The sequence below is a fragment of the Thermobia domestica genome, chromosome 6 (assembly GCF_964235325.1).
Source record: "Thermobia domestica chromosome 6, izTheDome1.hap1.1, whole genome shotgun sequence".
In the NCBI taxonomy this organism is placed as follows: domain Eukaryota; kingdom Metazoa; phylum Arthropoda; class Insecta; order Zygentoma; family Lepismatidae; genus Thermobia; species Thermobia domestica.
In genome coordinates this window covers 154,838,223-154,854,371 of record NC_137459.1, presented here as the reverse complement: position 1 = coordinate 154,854,371, position 16,149 = coordinate 154,838,223, and the positions used below count along the sequence as shown (strand labels likewise).

At 37.6% G+C, this 16,149-nt stretch overlaps 1 long non-coding RNA gene across 3 annotated transcripts in view; it reads left to right on the top strand.

The window, feature by feature from the left end:
* Positions 1 to 2,941: 2,941 nt before the first annotated feature.
* The window catches only part of LOC145688276 (uncharacterized), a 458,780-nt gene continuing 445,572 nt past the window's right edge, over positions 2,942 to 16,149 (top strand). For all 3 annotated transcript variants that reach the window (XR_014131865.1, XR_014131863.1, XR_014131864.1), the window contains exons 1-2: positions 2,942 to 3,224; positions 6,903 to 7,241. This is a non-coding gene — a long non-coding RNA (uncharacterized LOC145688276). The remainder of the gene's footprint in view (positions 3,225 to 6,902; positions 7,242 to 16,149) is intronic.

Here is a 16,149-nt window from a genome sequence, read left to right as displayed (position 1 = left end):
GAAAGAATTAAGACAGGAAATGCGAATTCTCCCATTCCCCTTACAGTGTTCATAATCTTTGGTATCATAGAACACAAATGTATCCACAATACAGTTAAGGAAATAACAGTCATAATTTTGCCGAAGTTTAGCAAGTAGCTGTGATTTGTAGCTAGATCCTCTAGCTTCCTTGAGAAGAAATTGTAAAGTGGAAAAGGTGAGGCGAGACAAGTTTGCTTGATGATGATGTGTGTGGGTCAATTGAAAAAGAATGCAATTCCCAGCGTGGTTCGAGATCAACGTAAAGAATAAGTTCATCATATTAAAACATTACATTTAAAAATAATTGTGACTATAAATCATTTTAAATAAAATTATATCCACCATAGTGTAACATTAGACTGAAAAAGCTAATATTCCTACATATTGAATGATAATTATTGGACATAGAAAATAATATTGTTCTTTATTTTTCTCTTGAGAATATTTGGGTACAGCTACGAGCTACGTACAATGTAGTGCGTTTTGTGATTATTGTCATTCAATGGTAGGCTTCTCCCTAAGAGATAACAGGCACTCGTTGCAGAGGATATTAGTTAGATTTGAGTTTAGCGTCCCGTTCAACAGGGAGGCTATATGAGGCATGGATCTAGACATGGGCTGCGATTAGGGGGGCAAGAGGGGGCAGTTGCCCCCCCACTTTTTTGAAGTGACCACTTAACTCTTTTAAATTATATCATATATTTTTCGGGGATAGGCTAGAATCTTCATTCATTCGATTTAAAAAAGTACCAAAAAAAGCTTTTCACTTCCATTTTTCTCAAGACTGGAGACATTATAGAACACGTTACATATGCTTTCACGCCTTTTTGCGTTGAGACGTAGCGTGATGACGTCATAACTAAAAAATATTTGCTTTTGTTTTGACTTTTTTATTACTTTTTGCAAAGTTTACTTTTGCTCCTAGAAGATTGAAATTTTGCACACAAATTTAGTACACGCCTTAGTATTTTTCAGATTTGTTTCAGATCTCTGCGTTAAAACAAGGGGATACAGAGGGGCAGAAAAGTACAAAGAAGGAATATTTTTATACAAGTAGTCCATTTCTTCATGATTTTCCCACCTCAGGTACACGATGGAGACATGTGAGTGGTACCGTTTGAAAGTATGTTCTATTCTGAAGGGAATGATGTACGAACAATGATCATAGGATAAATAGTGATGTCTCAGGAAAATTTTATATTACATCCGAGTCATCTGGGGCATTGTGGGAATGTTCTTAGCTCATTGGTAAACATTTTCCCGCACGCCCGCACGTTCCGCACTTTCCCGCACATTTTCAAAATAGAAGCTTGAAAATTTTTATACATATTTAGTACACCCCTTCGTAGTTTTTTAGTTGATTTTGAGATCTGTGCATTAACAAAGGGGGTCCAGAGGGATCAAAGTTTAAAAAAAAAGAAAAAAAATCCAGATTTCCCTCAAACTTTCCCGCCTTAGGGATATGATAGGAAAACACAAATAGAACCGTTTGAAAGGTTGTTCTATTCTGAAGAAAATGAGGTACTAACCATGATCCTAGGGTAAAAAGAGATGATGCTGTAGCTGATTGACTGAAATTCAATAATTTACCTTTAAAAAGTCATAATTTAAAATGGTTAATGTATATAGTTTCATTTGGAAATGTAAAGTTTTATATATATATATATATATATATATATATATATATATATATATATATATATATATATATATATATATATATATATATATATATATATATATATATATATATTTATATATATATATATATATTACTGGTTCATAGAAGTGGTACCATATAATATTTGTCGTTGCGTAAGTGTGTATTGGTTATTTGTCTTCCCGTGGAGTTAAGACAGCTACAGGAATTGCGTTTTAATTGCAATTCAAAGGAATTACTATTACAATTGCATCGTAGCATATGCTTGTAGTATTTACTGTCTTTCATTTTCTAAGAGTAATTGCATACATTTAATGGCAAGTGTGGAATTAAAAATGTAAGTTGTTCATTAATCCCCAGTTTCAATATAACTTCTACAAATAAAGCCTCATCATTCATTAATATGATTAATAATATCCTTTCTATTTATTTGTTTTACAAATATGTTATTAAATAATCTGATCACACAATTTTCCAGACAGAATTTTAAGATGTTCATGAGCAAGGAATATATGTGCGTTGCTCTTGTCAATTTACTTAATTAAATATGAAACACGATATACGGTATTTTAACTGGAAAAGATAGTATCCTATTAGTTATACAACCTTTCGTCAAACAAAGTGTTAGAAACAACCAGGAACACTAACATTGATATACACATATTCAGATCATATCTTGCCCCCCCACTTGTAACGTTCAATCGCCGCCACTGGATCTAGAGCTTAACATGGAATCCGAACCATATGGGCTTCTGCCGGGAAATGAACCCGGGTCTCCCACGCTAAATGCACGTACGCTATCCATATAGCCACGAGGGATCGCCAGATCAGAATATGTTACACTTCAGGGAGGATATGTTATCCTCTCTTTAACCCCCTTTAATTTGCACATACGGAATAGATTCGAATATAAGTACAAAATGCATCATGCCGATAAGTATGATCGTGTTTTATGTGAAAACATTGCTATAAGCATCTTATTAAGATCTACATTTTTATACTGAATTTTTAAATATTCAGTTTTAATCGCATTGGTGATTTTAAAAGTGTCATAGGGCTATAGATTGACTGAAAAGGCAGTTTCTTCCATTCAGAGAATTTTGAAAAAAGGAGGGGAAAAGAAAAGAGAGAAATAACAAGAAATATGTTGTCGCATTCTGAGTGGCGGAACGGCACAGTCAATTGTCACTTGATAGCACATGCGCTTCCTCGATTGGTGCTACCATCTATCGAATGTTTACGTGCCGGTTGCAAAGAAAATTGAGCAGCGTAGAGATGAGTTGATGCACTTTGTGTGTGGCCGACGGCCGAGGCAGCAATGGCACACCAGCTAGCAAATAGATGTTTGTGGAGTGATAGAGACGAGTGTTTGTATTTATTGGAACCCATTGTTGTTACTATTTCTCAGCAAGTTCACTTCGACTCGTGATATAGTGGATAGTTTTCGTCTGCAAGTAGATGTTGCCATTGGCGTCAGTGATTGACCTTGCTAGCGAGCAGCTGATTCCTTAACAACACTCACGAGGAGAGACTCAAACACCCGGTAAATAGTGCTCATTTGTTTATATGTACTACCGTATTCACATAAACACAATACAAGTGTTCATACACATTACGTTTTTTGACCTAGTGCCAAGTGGATATTTTATTTAAGAAGCTACAAGTTCCTACATAATGCATTTTAGTTACAAAGTCCACACGTATGTAGTTGTAAGGACAGTACATTTAAGCACATAACAGGAAACTATAATATTTTACTTTTAAAATTACTTTATTCTAAAATGTGGTATTTTTACGTATATTTATGATAATATTGGACGTCTTAAAGTTGTGTATTCAATTAATCTACCGGTAGTTGATTCAAAAGATGAATCCAGTCTAAACATTTGTACAAAATTCGTATTTACATTATTCTATATTTGGATAATTGGTAGTAATTTAATTTATCTTTGTGGGAGCAACATCACATTTTAGTCAAGTATGATTTTGTCTAAAAGTTGCGTACCGGTACGTTTTTCGTTCATTCATAAGAAAATTTCACAACCTGAATTGAACAAAGATCTTTCGTTGTCGGGTCAACAGTGACGCATGTAATATCAGTTTTCGTGTTATATAGGAATTAAACAGTTTTCAAAATTGCTAGTAGGAAATAATAATAGTTCCCGTTGAGTGTAGCTCGCTCATAATTATATGGTTAGCGTCCGCGTCTTCGGCGTGGGGGACCCGAGTTCAATTCCCGGTGGAAGCTCATGTAATTCGGATTCCACGTTAAGCTCTAGATTAACATGTCATGTAACCCCGCTGCCGACACTAAGCTCTAATCCAAAATTCTCATTGTGCTCAATAAGTTCAAAGTTTTGTGTTTGTCTACGATAACAGGAAGTGGTTATGATCTATCGCTAACAAATGGAACGTGAAGATGAAGTTTTCTGAACATTTTGAAAATTGTGATTACTCAGACTTTCTATTTTTTTTTTATTTGTTTGTTACAGATTCGTAACGCTGTGTCGTTCATTTGTCAAAGCAAGATTTAAAAATTTCATTTCTAAGAATTTTTTAGTCTGTAACACACTTGATATCTGATTCTAATGCGAATATTAAATTATCCATTGAAGCTTTTGCGGGTTGAAGTATACGAGAGGTTGGCCGTATAGGCGTTTGCAGTAGAGAAGGTAGAAGTCAGAAGCAGCAATTCGTCACACGTTCAAAACTGTCAAAGGTTTCGTTCAAAACTGCATATGTTAGTTAGTCCGTGATTGCTGACATGAAAATTGTTAGAAAAAAGATAATCGAGCAGAAATGAACAACTCTTGTTTGATATTGTCACGATCCAATAGATCAGTTATTGAAGCTTGAAGCGTTGTGGCCGGTGATATGTAATTCTCTAGCGGTTGGTCGGGTAATATCCATGAGGTGGGATTGACCAGCTCGCTCTTGTTTTCTTGGGATATGTTCTAGATTGTAGTATTTCTTTTTCCATTCAACAGAGTTTCACAGATCAGACGCAGACTGACGTTCTATAGATACACCGTAAAATGCGCTGTTTTTTATGTGATAGGGAAGAATTGGATAGTACTGGACTACATAGTATCAGTTTTAAAAAAGTCAGAAGATAATTTTTCTTATAGAGTGTTATTGGTTATTGAATAATTGTTAAACTTGTAATTTCTACACGCTTTTATTATTATTATTATTATTATTATTATTATTATTATTATTATTATTATTATTATTATTATTATTATTATTATTATTATTATTATTATTATTATTGTATGGTTTTCCTTAATTCTGATCATAATACTCTAATTTCTACGCTGATCATTTGTAAACATATATTCATAGAACAAATGACCGGCATTTATCTTTTTATATGAACTAATACTCCTTGGCCTTGGCTGCTTTGTCTAATTAAAATTACTTTTAAAGTAAGCCAAGAAATATTTAAAAAGAAATCAATAAATACCCATAAAGAGCCTTTAACTTTTATCTTACAAAAAAAAAAAAAAAAAAAAAAAAAACTTTGTAACAATGAACAAGTTAGTTTCTCCTGATTTAAATTGCGGAATATTTGTCTGTTCCCTTTATCTTGGATATCATTCATTGATTCAGTTTGTAATTTGTAGATGATGCTTTTCAAGGTTGTTTTTCAGCATTAATAAATCCCATATGATTCTTCATGGAGAAGAAAGCAGTCCGGCCCTTAATTCAAATTATCAGTCCGGTATTCTGCGTGATGTAAAGAGCGGAAAATTTTCGGACTGCATTGGGATTGGATCTGTGAGTCCCTATGACGATTGTTGGATTAGTATTTACCGACGCTATTTGAGACGTACACCTACAGCTTAAAATGTGATCCTAACCATATGAGGTCTCACCGGGCTTAGAGCACGAGTCTCCCGCGTTAAAGACGCGTTACGGTAGGCATGAAGGTGTTCTACCCACTATAAAGAATGTGTGCAGCATTGGTTTACATTAACCTTCTCTTCATATATATATATATTAGAGGTATGCAGTTTAAGAGTATACAGTACATACTTTGTTTTTCTGTCACTCATGTAAGTTGCTTCATCTTGTGGTATTGCTTTACTGTTCTGATTTGTGTTAGAATGATATAAGACTAAGGATCGTATTCTTTAGTAACACATTATACCTGTGTTGCGTTCTGTCTGTGTGATACATATATAGTAATGTCGGTATCCCATGCTCAATTAATATCGGTGTATTATTACTGGATAAGAATCGTGACCTGTTAGTAGTGAGTACGTTTCTAGATCGTACTTAGATTGACGATCAATAAAGTGGAAGTCTCCCCCCTCAGGGATTTAGATGTGAATTTTTATTTTATATATAATCTGAGGTAAGATGCGCTAGTTAATGATTATGAAAAAAATGTAAGTTGCCCTCTTAATCTACTATATAACACTTAAGACATATATACGCCCTCTCTCCCTTGCTCTGGTAGCTAGCGCGTGTGTCTCGTGCACAAGCTCTTGGGTTTGATTGCCGGTGACGGAGCGGCAAAGATATTCAAAATGAAATATTTTGGTTTATCGTTTTACTTTTATGCCTTTTAAACTAACAGAAATGGATAATTAAGGTAAATGAATGGTGTTGGAAGAATTAGTGGAATGAGAATGTGAGAGGAAACGAGAGTATCGCGAGAAAACCCACGGCACGATGTTGCCCAGTGCAAACTCACTTGGCCGTGGACCGAAGGACTGTATCAGTGAGCCACCGTGCGTCCCGCATCAAACGTATTACAGTGGTTTACAACTACAAACTATTTTGCGCGTGATGTTTTTGCTTAACGGAAGGCATGGAAACGTCTTAGTAATAGGAAATCCTTTCTAACCCTTGAAATATATATAGCGAATTGTATGGAGTGTATTACCTGAGAGAATAGCAAACTTTGAAATTAAAACAAAATTGTTGTGCTCATAGTTTGACGCTTTTTAAGGAATTCGTGTGCTAGATAGTAATTTGCATTAAGTGTGACGTAGGGCTACGTTTTATTTATTTATTTATTTATTTATTTATTTATTGCAAATGTGCGTCTTGCATTTGTTTTAAAGGAAATACTCAAAATGCGCCATTCAACGCTCCATTTTCGGAAGACACCGATGTTAACGTTTTACAGTAGCTGATAAGTATGTAGTATTTATGTGTATTCCAGGTTTGGATAAGATTTGCGGTGTAATATTTTTGTTTCTCTTTTCAGGGTCTTCACGTTAAAATCCGGATTGGGGCAACTGCAACTGACCTTCTCATGGACGATTTTTTATATGTTGTGTGTTTTTTCTGTGACTATTACTGTTTAGAAACAAGGTGTGTCCGTAACTGTTTTTGCAGTCGTTTCGAGTACACTTTTGTAAAAATATAATTAAACAATTGTGAACAAGTTGTTCTGTTCTCGTTGTGGTCCGTTTCTGTTTGTGCTTACTACTTGACTGTCAATATAAAGAACATTTTGCTTGGAGCAAAATGGTGAATATGCATATGTTGTGTGGAGTTCTGTGTTTGTTGTGTTGTGTCGTCAGGAATACATTAGCAGATTCAGGTAAGTGAAACTTTAATTTTCTCTTTTGTGTCTCCATAAAGTGTCGCGTTGAAATTCCGATAACATGAGGTAGAAATGTTAGAACGTACTTGTTTGCTTGTCTGTAAAATTCAGGTATGACAAATCGTCGTAAATAAATACAAGGAGCATCTGAAATGTAGACCTATGTTGAATAGTATCTGTATTCAAATGATAGGGAAGTTTATATGTTTGTGGCCAATACTTTCGACAATGAGCTCTCAAAAACCACAAGTGCTAGAAACGTGCCGTTTTGGCTGGTCTTTTTCAAATTTTGTGCAGATTTGCTAGTTCTTATTCAATTTTTCAAACAAACCTGTCTTTATTTTTCTATTTCACATTGTAGGCGTTGTTTTGGCCCTATTAGTTTAATATTGCAACTAGGTTGATATCCTTGTGAAAGGCAACCAGTAGAGGAGCTACGTATAGCGGGTTGATGGACATTTCAGGCGCTTTGCTTTATTCTGAATGACAAAGCCTATTGCAAGCTGGCTACTTCGAAGGGTTGTGGACCCACAATGAGGCGTACTCAAATACGGAAAGAAAAATATTTGCATTTGGCATCATCTATTACTTATCCAAGTTTGATACAAACTCTCCCAACATTCTAAATGTTAAAATACTATATTTATATGCTCGTCTATAGCAATTCACTCCCTTTAAGAGTCTTCCTGTCCTTTACTTGTGTTTGTAAAGAGACTTACATAGATATAGCGAGAAGTGGGAAGCAGATTCATGTTCATATTAGATCTGTACGCTGTGTAAATAGCGCAGGTTCGGCTAGTAGGTATAATAATCTGGTTGGTCCACTGATTTTTGTTTGTTTGTTTGTTGAAACTTAACGCGCCTTTACAGCACTGTGGCTATATGAAACATGGGCTTATAGTTTAAGGCAGAACCCATTCCACTGTAATGCGATCAATATGGTCCTGCACCAGATATCGAGCTCGGAATCCCGTGCACCTAAAGGTGCGCACTAGCACTAAATCAAGGGATAAGTTTTCTGAAGAGTGACATCCGATGCAAAACATTGTTTGTAAAAATAGCCAATATTCTCTCATTTAAAGCACGATATCGTCATTTGTATTATAAAACACATTGAACTGGAATTTTATTTCAACTTTTTGTATGCTAGAGAAAGTGAATGATGATCATATTAATAGTGATACGAAAGTAACTAAGGGGGGAGTAGATGGGAGAACTTGAAAATACCGCGGGGACAGTGTTATTCATCGTGAACTCAACCTGCGCTGAGGCTGAACATGATCCTCAAAAATAGGAGGTGAGCGCACTACTAGTGCGGTGCCATGAGTCCTACATTTGATTCGTGTTGCGTAAGGAAAACGGATGAAACTCTGAATGAAAATTGCATCCTCGCTTGCCTACTAACACGTGAGCTTTTAATTCACAATGTCCTGGGTAATATTTTCGGTGGGAAAGTATTGATAGCATTACGGTGATTTTGGATTCCACCTTATAAATTATAGGTCCCTGTTTCATGTAAGGTGCTGAAAAGGGGCGCTAAATGTATATATATAAACAAAGATCATAATGGGAATACCAGATAAATGGGTTTGAAGTTCCCTAATTGCAGGGTAAGTATAATACTGTCTGCTGCATCATATTCAGTGAAACAATTGTATCTTTGGTACAGCGGACAAGTATTAATATTTGATACTTAATCGCGGGTTCGATTTTCTGCTGCTCTGTGCTGAAACACCATAGCTCTTCACAAGCTTCGTTTGCTTCCTCTCACATCACAGCTCATTGGAGGCTAAGCGGTTAGCGTACGCGCCTTTCGCGTGGGAGACCCGGATTCTATTCCTGGCGGAAGCTCATGTGGTCCAGATTCGAGGTTAATCAGTAGGTCCACGTCTCGTATAACCTTGCTACTGAAAGGGACGTTAAACTCAAAATCAACTCAACTTTAACATCATTTCATTAATTATTGAAAATCTGATTGTTTTATCATATTTATTTATTCTTGAGGGGGGGGCACGGTGGCTCAGTGGTAGAGCGCTTACCTCTGTTGCATGGAATTCCTGATTCGATCACCGACCAAGTAAGTTCGTGGTGGAAAACATCATGTGCGTGGGTTTCTTCGGATACCCGTTTCCTCCCACATTCTCATTCTCAACTTTTCCATCATCATTCATTTGCCTTAATCTTCGTCTTTTTTAGCCTAAAGAGCATAATTATGGGATATTAAACTGAAAATTTTTAGTTATTCATTTATTTCTTCGTGCGGTTCGAACTAAGTTTTAACTGTAGACGGCATGCTTATCTTAATTTGAAGATCCTAGCACACCGACCACCGTAGAAGGCAGGGTGTTCACTATGTTTGTACAAGACATGCTGCTAGTATTTTGAAGGTCGACGAACAACCCAAGTGTAGTTGTGCATCACAGTCCGTGTTTGGAATGCTACAACTATGCCAGGAAACATCTGTTGTGCAATTAAGTGACTTCCAGCGTGACCGTATAACTAGGATTACGAGAAATGGGCTGGTCGTTTTCTAGAATTGACATTCACGTGGGTCTTGACTTATAACTATTGAATGGGTTGTTTACATGATGGGGAGCACCCAGAAATTATTGTTGGGAGTGGTCAATACTACAGATACTTCGTCTATGTAGTATAGAACCAGTGTTACTGTACACCTGAGAAAACTGTAAGTGATTAGTAACTACAGCCACCTATATCCTCAGAAAAAGAAACGTAAAACTTAATAAATAAAGAAAAGAAAGTACGATTGAAGTGTAAAATCAAATTTTGTCCTTTAATCATTTTTCTGCTAAACATGTATAGGTTTTATTAAGAAAGTGTACAGGTGTATGTCAAGTTACGAAGTTTTTGGGGGAGGGGTCCGGATCCGATGGCTTCCGCGTGGGTGCGCGCCTGACAGGAAACAGGGTTTCCAAATTAGACGTGGCACCGCTGTCCCTAAGATGCACTGGGGACGCCTCGGGATATTAATGAACGTCATGCCGCATAGGGCGGGATTCATGTGCTTTATGAGAGCCACCGTACCTCCATGTTTAGTGTAAGCGAAAGAACACTAGACGATTGCTGGGGTAGAGTCACGATTTGCTACCACTAATGCCTCTGATAGGGTCTGCGATGCCAAATGTCCCTCAGGCGGCTTTAAAGGAAGCGAAACAACATTGAAGTAAACTAGGCCTATATGTTTCTTTGTTACATGAGAGGGATATTTCAACAAGTTCTTCTAGTTGTGGATCATCTTCCAGTTGGCCTACTGGAAAAGGGAGCGATGTTACTTTTTGAAGCCCTCTCGCACCGAAAACTGGAATACAAACGTAGTCAATACGTTGTTTGGCCTTTATAGCTCCGTATGTAATATGTTGTATTACGTTAAGAGGACAATTTTAGTTTTTTTTTTTTTAAAATGTTAGTGATACTTTTGTTTATATTAATAAATATTAGCAAATGCATCCATTTTTATTATAATTTTAGCGATGGCAATAACGCGTTCCGTCGACATCACACTCGTGCCGTTTATGGCTTGTTCGGAGTATTATTTAAGAATGCAGTTAGGGTAAATTTTCTGCCTGAGTACAAAGGAAGACGGTTGGGGAAGATTTGAACTTTGCAAGTGTACCTGACTATCGCCAAGAACGTCTCAGGAGCTGTCGAGATAGGCTGCAGTGGAGAGGTCAATGGAGGTCTGTGGTATCAGCGACAGCCGCGTGTGTGTCTGTAGACGTGCAGACCCATAGAAAAATTTATAAAAAAAAAAAAATAGTGTATTTTTGCACTCATTAGATAGGAAACGTAGTTGCCGTTGTGGCGTCGGAGAATAAACCTAATATATTAGCTCATTAGCTTTCGATTTTCATTTAAGGAATATGTATATTGCGCCGTGCGTTCGTTATGTCGCCAGTCTTGTCTTTCGGATTTATCTGGACACTTTTCGGGTCAACATCTAGCACTACGATGCGCGTCTTCATGTATCCAGGGTAACCCAACGTGCTCTGCTGGGTGTGCTTTTTACCTTGACCTGCGAAGTCTGCAGACCTAAGCGCCATCGAGTTAGTGTTGCCAACGGCTCGAGAGGCTCGGCTCACGGCTCAGTCACCACCGAGCCGAGCCGATAAGTAATCCGAGCGAATAGCTCACCAAACCGAGCCGGCTCGAGCCCTCGGCTCATTTGGGCCGAACCGAGCCGAGCCGATGGCTCACTCCAACCGAGCCGATGGCTCACCTGAGCAACGCCGAACCGAGCCGATGGCTCACTTGAGGTCTAGCCGATGACTCAGGTGAACCGGGGCGAGCCGAGCCGGTTGGGCGCAACATCGTCCTGATTTTAACAACAAAGAAAAAATACAAGTTCATTTAGAAATATTTTTTCAGTTATTGATAAATAGATGGAAGTAATAAAACAAAACAAGTCTAGATGAACACAAAGGATGGATGCGTTAAAAAAAAAAAAAACGTAGATGCTGTTACACGGCCTTAACAATAATAGTTGTAGGCGTACCGAACTTTTACATATTTGTACTATTATTAAATTAGTTTCTTGAATGGTATATACAACATAGATGCAACTAGTGCCCACTGATTTAAGAGATTGATTAGCAGATCAGTTAATACAAATTCAAATGTAAAACATTTTGTTTGTCTTAAATAATTGAACTTCGAAAATTGGGCTTTTGTTTTAACATTTCGTAGCACGTAGTTAGTAACTTTAATCTAATGTTGTCACCAGCTCGAGCGGCTCGGCCTACGGCTCAATCTCCACCGAGCCGAGAAGTTAGCCGAGCCAACAGGTCACCCAACTGAGCCGGTTCGAGCCCTCGGCTCAGTTGGGCCGAACGGAGCCGAGCCTTTGGCTCACCACAACCGAGCCGACTCGAGCTGATGGCTCACCTGAGCTGAGCCGAACCGAGCCGATGGCTCACCTGAGTTGAGCCGAACCGAGCCGATGGCTCACCTGAGCTGAGCCAAACCGAGCCGGCTCGAGCCGATGACTCACCTGAGACGAGCCGAGTTGATGGCTCATCGCAACCGAGCTGACTTGAGCCGATGGCTTAGTTGAACCGAGCCGAGCCGGTTGACATCACTATACTCGCCGCGACCTTATCCTGATAGCCGAGGTACGCAACTTCAATTCGGGCGACTCCGCGCATGTTACATAGTTCTTCACGTTACACACGTAAAACATTACTTAGGAGATGAATTCAAAGAGCTAATTGAGTTCAAGTATATAAAAATGTTAATACAGACACAATATTTAAAATAAAAGGTATTAGATTTATTAGTAACGGGTTATGAAAATGACGTCACGACTCAGAATCGGAAAGAGAGAAGGAAAGAAAGAAGTGAAAAGCCGGCAGCTAAGATGCGAGTCTCTTGCAAGTGTTGCAAGATTATAAACTTGAAAAATCTTATATCAAAAACAGAAGACCAGTAAAATTAGTTAATTGATCAATGTTAGAAATCGTCCACAATGGATAGGAAATGGCTTAATATTTTTATATGATGTATAAATTAAATAGAGTTGCTACCACGTAAGGAACTTCTATGCCTGCTGATAAATGAAACAAAAGAAAGAACGGGACTCACATGTAACTTCTGCAATTTTTGTGCAGAGAGTAACACTGCTCTGCCAAATATTGTCTTCGCGCGTGCGTTAGTGTGGGTACGTGGGTGTAGTGAAACTGAAACCACGGAGAGTGCTAAGCGCGAAATTAAAATCATGAATGAATGCGAATTATCTTCTCAGTATTATCGCAAACACGAGGAAGGGAAATCTCTTTAAAGCCAAGCAAAGTAAATTGTCATCAATGTGTCTGCTCGACTAAGAGAAAAATATGCAGACAAAAATGTTGAAGAAATTGTTGATATGATTGTTGCCGGTTCGCAGCTGGTTTACTCATTGCTAACGTAGAGTTGCTGTGCTTTAAGGGGAAAAAATCGCATTTTTAATTTATTATGTGGGAGGGTGGCTGCTTGTGTGTTTCTGTTTATGATTGACCTTTTCCAGGTAGATATATGAGAGTAACTTCATTTCTTACCCTTTCTTACCTTAATCAATTGAAATGAATAATCAAAATAGTTTTCATGCTCTCGAATTTTAATTGTGAGGATTGCAAATACATCACGTGCGAATTTCCAATATATTTATTACTATTGTCGTGTCTTCATGAATTATTATAAACAAATAAACCAAGAAACATTTTTCGTAGCGGCAGGAAAAGAACGAGAAATCACCGCTCCGCGCATATCAGCTGAGACCCAGAGCAGCGCCAGTTGAAACCGTGGCGAATGAGAACCCAACCAAAACACACACACACACACATACAAAGGCTTCCCTGCGAAAAGGTTCGCGCGCCAACATGTACTAATGCGCTTGTGATTCGGCTCTCAAGTTAACATTGCGTTTAGTATACATCGAGTACGTTTAGAACATGATGGAATGGCTTCTGATCGTTAACCAGGTTTTGACAACGAGCATTGTCAAACAACGCAAAGGTTTTAGCATTCTTGGAATTATATTCTGCATCTGCACAACAACCGGCTGTGTACGTAAACATCTTTTTGTTAGGCGTTTCGGTGTGCTTATCGTGCTGTTAGAGTAAATATTGTGCTTTTGAACACCCTATATGTAAGAGTAATTTGATTTAGATTTGAAATGTATTTTCTTTAATGTGCCACTTAAACTCTTTCGTGAACAAGATGCAAGGGATGTAATTCGTTTCGTAGCACTGAGGATCAATGCGCAGAATCGTACAAATGGTTCAAACAGTTAGATGTGTGCTATCTGGTCGAACAGAGTAATTCACTGATTGCAGTGCTTTGATGATGATGATGATGATGATGATTATTATTATTATTATTATTATTATTATTATTATTATTATTATTATTATTATTATTATTATTATTATTATTATTATTATTATTTTCGTCTAGACGTCAATTGAAATCCGTCACATTTAAAGTATTAGGAGACTGACAGTATACCTTATCTCGTATTGTGTATTTTTTTTTTTTTTTTTAATAATAACATCTTGTTAATTTTTGAAGGCAAGGTTTGGAAATATTTTTGTGTAATTTTTTTCCGTCTTTGTGAATACTTACTTTAATTGCTTTTCAAAAAATAAGGATCCTTGAAGGAAGTGTTAATTGTATCCCGTTGCCATCTCGACATTTTCTTAATCATGCTGTGGAAAAATGTGAGCTCTATAGGTAGCGTATTTAGGTTTTCTCCGCTTTGAGTGCTTAATGTTCTGCTTATTAGTAGTGTGGTTCTGGGTATATCGTTCATCTGCGGCTCTGAGGGAAGTCAAATTAATAAAAAGAAATCACTTACAGCACTTGAAACTAAGGGAGAGAAAGTTTCCTTAGTTTGAAGCGATAAAACGTTTTAGATGCTTTTCATAGGCGTGACTTCTCTTAAGAGCAGCAACTCATGTCCTCATATCATTTCAAAATTCATGACATTTAGGTAGTACTTTATTTATTTAAAGACTACCTGTAGTTATCTCAAAAGAAAGAAAAAAAAAAGAATTTCACACGCGCATGCTACTATAGTTGCTTTTATATATACACAGGGTGTTACATAAATGTGGCACGTTATTTTAGGAACAGATTTCTCACATCAAAATAGGAAGAAAAAAAAACAGTTCATCTGGACCTGTGCTTAAGAGTGGATAGTTTCCGTGTTATAGGGTGCCGAAACGTGAAATAAGTGGAATTTAAAAGTGCATAGTTCCACTACTATGGGACCTATCATAGTCGGGTAAAGACATCACTGAGAAACTGTTATGTAAACTATCCAAATATCCATGTTTAGAAATGCTCCAGTACTTGCACACCAATTTGTAGAGAGGTAGGTGGAGAGTGATCAAGTACTCCCAAACAGTCTCTCTAAAATGATTGTGCAAGTACCAGAGGCTCTGAAAGATGGATCCACGAAGGGTTATGACCACCCAGGTGGTTACCTGATATGTTGTCCGTACACTCATTCCCATGAGATTGTTTTCTGGCTTTCCATAAGTGTTTCGGACATTTATACGTCTTAATTCAAGCACAAACTTCCTGTCTTGACTCACAATGTTCGATCAACACCGAAAAGCATCTGTGCCTCTATTTGAAGTCGTATTCGCGGGACCAAGAACTACGAAGAAACGTATCTCAAGTCGGCTGCACATTGACTAAAGAAGACCAGCCAAGATGAAGCAGAGGGAGGCAGGAGAGGATGCAGAGAATCAGACCTGAGTGCATTACCCGTATCTGTCAGTCACAGGTTTGGAGAGGTCTAGTACACGCTCGAGGAAATATGAGTACAAAGTTTTGTTCAATTGCTCACAGTGCTGAACCTCAGCTAGGCTATCATGTCCTCTGGTCAACATACAGCTGACCTTATACATGTCGTTGCAGGTGCTACGTCTTTTGGTCTGCCTGAATTTTCCACTGTTACTAGGCAAATGACTGCTTCTGTCACTTATTCACGATGTGTTTGGTGATGCATTAGGTGTGCAACGGTATTATTGCACAAACAGACACATTAATTTTATTGTTTGGTACATTTCAGATTTTGATGAGTTCAAATCCTGGGTATAGGCAGTAAGTGCTCTCGATTGTTACGGTTGTCACCCAGTATTATCCCTAGGAACACCAAGGTATTTTTGGGTTACATGGAACACCAACGCCTCTGAGGCCCACAGCATAAAGACCATTATTTCTCACGGAAAATAATCTATCTTGTCTAATATGAACTTGGGGTGTCTAAGACATCATATGTTTTTATTCTCTATTCTTACTAAGTTTCTAAGTACAGTGTTGCCAACTATATGTGTGTAATTGTTTAAGTTATCATTTTTTATTTATGTCAGTAACTATGACCTATTTATTTTATTTGTTTGTG